Source organism: Bidens hawaiensis, unplaced genomic scaffold (assembly GCF_021521415.1).
Source record: "Bidens hawaiensis isolate Kalapana, Puna unplaced genomic scaffold, B.hawaiensis_p1.1 tig00001369_1, whole genome shotgun sequence".
Classification (NCBI taxonomy): Eukaryota; Viridiplantae; Streptophyta; class Magnoliopsida; order Asterales; family Asteraceae; genus Bidens; species Bidens hawaiensis.
Window position 1 is genome coordinate 3,765,545 of NW_027491077.1, and position 7,489 is coordinate 3,773,033.

Below are 7,489 nucleotides of genomic sequence, written 5' to 3' on the forward strand. Positions count from 1 at the left end.
CAATCACCCCAATGTCTCTTAATTGTCAGGTAAATGGCTATCCCGTTTGACCACAAGTGGTCAACAGGACCAAACATACATGTGAATATATGTCCTGTCAGAGTCAGAGCTATTGACATAGTTTTAAGTGGATGAATAGAAAACAAGTTATAATTGCCCCAAATGATTTCAGTTTTCTGGTTAATGGCTGCCTTTTAATCTTTGCAGATTACAGGACCATACATACACAAGTGTATGTCCTTCCAACTGGGCAAATGATATAATTTTCAGCAAAGATAACTACTTGAGACTTTTCATTGAAAAATCCTTCATTTAAGCTTCTATAAAGCTTGAACTGAATAGTATTATCATGTCTCAACACCATTAACAACTTGCTCATGTTTTGACCAAATATTTTGTGATTATGCAAAAATTCATTTGAAAATTCATTTGAAAGCTTTAATTTTGACATAAAGACATATTTTGACACAAACAGTTGTAACATATTCAAATCTTAATCATTCTTAACATCATAAAAACAAGCAGACATTTCTAACATTCATAGTCTATCCTATCCTAATAACATCAAGATGATCAGATAACATACATATTCAAGCCATCATAGTCAAGTGATTACTCATGACATCAGATAATCATTTTATTATCATAGACAATTCAAACTACTTATCATAACACCAAAACAGTTAACTGCTAATCAATCATTAGCATCAATGACACATAAATTGCTCAGATAATCACATAAGAACTAATCAGTTAACATCAAATAAGTAACATATGCAAAAATATTCAATCAACATTCAGTATGTGTGACCTCAATCAAGAATAGTCAATTTAGCACATAGAGACACACACTAAGCACACATCCTCAATCAGACCTCATCTGAGTTGATCATTCCCAGGGCTTTCAAAAGAAAGTTGAATATGGTTCTGTCAAGTGGCTTGGTGAATAGGTCAGCCAAGTTGTCACTTGTATCAACTCTTTGCATTTCAATCAAACATTTTTCACTACAATCTCTTATGAAGTGATGTCTGATTTCAATGTGCTTAGTCTTAGGATGTTGCACTGGATTTTTAACAGTAAAATATGCAGCAGTATTATCAATGAAAATAGGAGTGTTCAGAAAATTCAAACCATAATCCAGCATTTGGTTCTGAATCCAGAGAACTTGGGCACAGCAAGCAGATGTAGCAACATATTCAGCTTCTGCAGTTGAGATTGAAACAGTTGTTTGCTTCTTGCATTGCCATGACACTAGCCTTTCTCCCAGAAATTGACATCCACCTGAAGTTGACTTCCTGCTCATGTTGCAGCCATCATAATCACTGTCTGTGTAGGCAATAAGTCTGGTCTACCCTTCAAGTATCTAAAAATTCTCTTGACAGCATTCATGTGGGAGACTTTTGGACTTGCTTGGAATCTTGCACTGACACATACAACATACATAATGTCAGGTCTTGTAGCAGTTAGGTACATCAGGGATACAATTTTTGCTCTATATTCATGTTCATCCACAGGCTCCCCCTTTTCATCAGCAATCATCTTTTCTTTGGTGTCCATTAGAGTTGAAGCTGTCTTGTATTCATGACATTTGAACTTGTTCAAAATGTCCTGCACATATTTAGTTTGGTGAATGAAGATTCCCTCAGCTTTTTGTTGAACTTGCAGTCCTAAGAAGAAGTTCATTTCACCCATAGAACTCATGCTGTATTTGTATTTCATCACCCCTTCAAACTCCATGCACATTTGTTCACTTGTTGAACCAAAGATGATATCATCCACATAGACTTGTAATAGCAGCAAATCTGATCCCTTTCTTTTGTAGAAGAGAGTCTTGTCTGGCTCCCCTTTAGAAACCATTTTCAAGAAGATGATTTGACAGCTCATCATACCATGCTTTAGGAGCCTGATGCAATCCATAAAGGGCTTTATTTAGCTTATACACCCTGTTTGGATACATTGGATCCTCAAAACCTGGAGGTTGAGCAACATACACCTCTTCATCAATCTTTTCATTTAGGAATGCAGACTTTACATCAAGCTGGAACACCTTAATGTTCTTTGAGGCAGCATATGCAAGAAAAATCCTAATAGCCTCAAGTCTTGCAACAGGTGCAAAGACTTCCTCAAAGTCTATTCCTTCCTCTTGAAGGCATCCCAGTGCCACAAGTCTAGCTTTGTTCTTAATCACCAAACCCCTCTCATCCTTTTTATTTCTGAAAACCCATTTTGTGCCAATTGCTGACCTGTTTCTTGGCCTATCAACAAGATCCCAAACAGGTAGATCTCTGAACTGTGCCAGTTCCTCCTGCATTGCCTCCACCAAATTGTTTTCCTTTAGTGCTTGAACATTGTTCTTTGGTTCTATTTGGGATAGAAAGCAGGAGTATAAACAGATGTTTGCAATTTCAGAGTGGCTTCTTGTAACTCTTTCATTTATATCTCCAGTGATGTTTTCATAGGGATGATTCTTTTCTACATAGGGAGTTTGAACTATCATATCAACAGACACAGATGTGTCAAGATTTGAATCATTGAGCTCTGGTTCTTCAATGATCAAATCAGCTGTTTCACTGTCATTACTTGGTGCTTCTTCATGATTCTGCTTGAAGTAGATGCACCAGTGTTGTCTAAATTCATTCTTTCAAACAAATTTTGAAATCTTGAAGTAGTTACAGCTTCTTCATTTGTTTGGTTGCTTGGGTTCTCCTCAGTCTGAACTTGATCATTCTCTACTTCTAGATTGTCTTGATTGAGATCTGCATGATCTTGTTCTGGACTTTGATTGTCCTCACTATCTTGTTCGTGGTCATCATTGTCACTTGAGATACCCTTAACAAATGTATACTCCTTTTCTTTGCTAGCAACCTTCTTCCATAACCCTTTTAAGTCCAATGTTTTCTTCATTTTTTCTTCAAATACACTGGTCTTATAGAATGAGTCATCAAAGTCTTCAGGATAAATCTTGAAAGACCTTATCATTTTTTCATGTTCAAACAGCTATGCTGCACCATCAACTGTGTTGAATTGATTTTCATTAAAAATGATGTCAGATGATTCAATAACACTCAAATGGTCTTTCATATATACTCTATAGGCTTTAGAGTGTGTTGAATATCCAACAAAGAAGCAATCCAAGGATTTAGTTTGAAACTTGTTCAAGTAATCCCTGGTGTTCAGAAGAAAACATTTGCATCCAAAGGGCTTGAAAAACTTGATATAAGGCTTTCTATTGTTGAAAATGTCATATGGTGTCTTGTTATGCATTGTTGTTAAACCCTGTTCTGAACATAGCAGGTAGTACTGATGGCTTCAGCCCAAAATGTAACTGGTAGATTTGCATCTGTTAACATGGTTCTTGCAGCTTCAATAAGTGTTATGTTTCTTCTTTCTGCAACACCATTTTGTTCAGGAGTTCTAGGAGCTGAGAATTGCTGGAATATTCCCTTTTCTGTACAAAATTCTTCCATGACTCCATTCTTGAACTCAGTGCCATTATCACTTCTCATCATATTAACATTCTTATTCAATTTGTTTTCAATCATTATCACACAGCCCTTAATCAACTCTGCAGTCTCATCCTTTGTACTCAGGAAATAAACCCAAGTATATCTTGAATAATCATCAATGATCACAAGACAATATCTTTTCTTCCCTATACTTGGCACACTTACAGGACCAAAGAGATCCATGTGAAGTAATTCAAGTATTTGATCAATTGAGTTGATGAGTTTTGTCTTATGAGTAGATTTGTGCTGCTTGCCCTTTTGGTATGAATTGCAATGATCTTCCAACTTGAACTCTCTTGTAGGTAGGCCAATGACATGCTCACCCTTAACAAGTCTGTTCACATTCTTTAGATTCACATGACATAGTTTCCTGTGCCAAAATCTTGACTCATTTTCAGTGGCTTTGGAGACAAAGCATGTACCACCTCTTGAAATAGCTTCCTTCATGTTGAGCTCATATAGGTTGCCATTTCTAGGTGCCATCATCATAATCATTTCAGGTGGGATTACAAATTCAGGTTTTAAGATGAATCAGTGTGAATCATCAAAACCAACTTTGTAACCTCTATCACACATTTGTGATAAGTTGAGCAGATTGTACTGTAGTCCTTCAACATGAAACACATTGTCAAATGAAACCTTTCCATTTGTCAAAATTCCTTTCCCAACAATCTTTCCACCATTTTCATCACTTTCAAATGCTACAGGACCTTCAAACTTTTCTTCATAATTAACAAGTGACCTCTTGTCACAAGTCATGTGCCTAAAACATCCACTATCCATATACCATATGTCATTCAATGGAGTGGACTGTTCCTGAGATGATGAACCAACTTCTTTTTCAATCAAGGCCATGAAAGCCACATTTGCCCTCTTGATATCATCAGCAATGTCTTCTTCATGATTTCTCCAATCAAAATTACCTTCATGTTTTGTAGTCAAAGCCACATTTCCTTGATTTCTGGGTTGATTTTGGTTAGCTGGGACAGAGTTGTTTTGAACAGTTTGAAGGTTTTGATTTTTTTTTCCTTTGAAAACCTTGATTCTGTTGCATACCTTGATGTTGATTGTTCATTTGAGGCTGAAAGTTGTTGAAGTTGGGATTGTAGTTGTTGAATCTTGGCTGATTTTGTTGGTATTGCCGCTGACCTCTTGGCTGTTGATTCTGGAACTGATTCATCTGAAAGTTCCTTAGTTGATTGCATTCTCTTGCAAAATGTCCAGGCCGTTGACAATTGTAGCAAATTGCTTTTGACTTGTCAAAACCAATCCTGTCATTAGGACCAGAAACCAGAGACCTACCAGTTCTGTTATACAACCTTTTACTTCTCAAAGCAAACATGGCAGTTTGCCATTTTAAATCCATGTCTTCCAAATCATCTGCATCAATTTGCTCCAAATCATCTTGAACAATGCTTGTATGAACCATGTTCTTTGCCACAAAAGCATTATAAGACTCAATGAACATAGATAGCAATCCATGATAATCAAATCCATGACTTCCATTGCCACCAACAAAAGGTGTATGTCCACTAGCCATTGAGGCTGAATCACTGTCTTCCAGGAGTTGGTCATTGAACCTTGTTTGGTTTTGTGAGTTGCTTGAACTACCACCAACAAAATCCTTAGGTGTATCAACACCATGCTCATTTGGTTCTTCAATGATGGGAATCTGTTGTTGTTTTTTGGTTGACAAGTTCCCCATAGGTGCAATGAGAGCATTGGTTACTTGAAAACATGGATTCTCTTCTTTGATCATTTCATTTTCAATCATTTCTATTTCTGCAGCCTGAAGGAAACATACCACATCATCCACCTTCAAATTATTAAAATTGGGCTTTTGAAGGATGAATTTGCAGGCAATGTACCATTCCTTAGGCATTGAGTTGAGCAGCTTGGTATTCAGGTCAAAATCAGTCATGACATAATCAGTTGTTCTTAGCTCGTTCACAATAGCTAAGAATCTTTCAAGGATTGACTTCAATCTCTCTCCATCCTTGTATTTGAACCTCTCCAACTGTTGCTTCAATCTTTGTTTCTTTATGTTCTTAAACTCAGTATTCCCTTCATACGTCTCAAGGATGGCATCATACATTGCCTTGGCAGTTGTATGATGTGCCACCTTGGTTAAAATATCCCAAGACAGTCCTAGCTTTATCATAGCTAATGCCCTGTCATCCATCTTTCTCAATCTTTCACGCACAACAACAGTTGCATTTGCATTTGCACCTTCATTATTGTCTCGTGGGCCATTCTTGATTGAATTCCATATATCCACATCATTATAGCAGACTGCTGCCTCAAATAAGACCTTCCATTTTGTGAAATTTTCCTGTCCATGGAGTCTAGGAATCTTATTAGTGGACACTTCTTGTTCTTCGTAACCAGACATTTTTTGAAGTTAAAAAAAATAATCAGTAAAAACGAGTTTTAGAAAATAATCAGATCTGAGAACCGGATCTTCAGATCTGATGAATCTGGTTAGAATATAGCAAGATTCAGTAATAAAGATATCAACTTTAACTAATAAGTGAAAGAAAACACCGATAATGTGCAGATCCGGACTGAAGTTGAAGAACAGAGCAGCTGACGTCACTCTTCAATGTAACAGTGCTTTGCTTACGTCATTGTTCTTCAAGTCTTCAATCAGCAACAATTTCTTACTAAAATAGCAGTGATCGTGCTCTGATACCACTTGTCAGGTCCCTGATTGTAGGTAGATCGTTAACAAATTAAGTCATAACTCACACGATTACGTGTTGACAAGAGAGTTAATGACGGGTTGCTATATTTAGAAAGAAAACCGTTTGATAAAGGCGGAATCAATAACAAACGATTTTGTTGCTGAGGAATCAAACAAAGTTAACTAACACACAAGATTCACTCAAAAGATTTCCATTTATATAAAGTTAATCATACAAATGATAATCAATCTAGGGAACAGTGAGAATGGCTAGAGCGGTATTTAATATTGCATTTATTAAACAGTCAGTCGCGCACAGCTGAAGAAAGGGGTAACCATTAACAGCAGACGCAACCGAGTTCAAGTGAGTTTCTAGCCCCATTCCTTGTTATGTTTTCGGGGCTGTGTGCATACTCGATGTGACAGTTAATACACTTACCTTAAATGGTAAGTGTATGCCACATATGATATATGTGATAGATACGAATGATGGCTTATTGGTACGTGAACGATATTCGGATATTGCACGTACTGTCAGGTTATAAATATAGATATGAATATTGTATGTAATGCAAGATTAAAGGCTTGTCGGTATATGAGCGATCTTCGGATATTGCGCATGCTGTCAGGTTATAAGTATAGATATGAATAATGTATGTAATGTAAAGATGAAGGCTTGTCGGTACGTGAACGATCTTCGAATATTGCACGTATTGCCGAGGGAAGTGATTAGCTGCTTCCATGGACATTAAATAATAATTTATATACAGTGTTCCTCCTATGGATAATATATAGAGTTCCTTCTATGGATAATGTATATAGTTCCTACTATGGATAATGTATAATATTCCTTCCATGGATAGTGTAGTGTTCCTTCTATGGATAGTATAGAGTTCCTTCTATGAATAATATATAGGATGTTCCTTCAATGGACAACATATAGGATGTTCCTTCTATGGAAAGTATAGTGTTCCTTCTATGAAAAGTATATAGAGTGTTTCTTCTATGGATAATATACATAGAGTGTTCCTCCTATGGAGAATATATAGCATGGGCGATAGTAATAGTTCTTTTAATAGATATTACATGACGTTCCTCTTATGGATATTTATACAAGGTTAAGATATGTATGTATGTATGATATGTGTATGTATTGCATGTCGCCTGATTAACTAGAACTCACTCAACATAGCTGACTTTTAGTATGCACGCAGGTAGATAGGTTTAACAAGCTAGCATGAGGATGACACATGACATGGATTGAACGGATGGCATCTGAAGATGGAAGAAATGATGTTG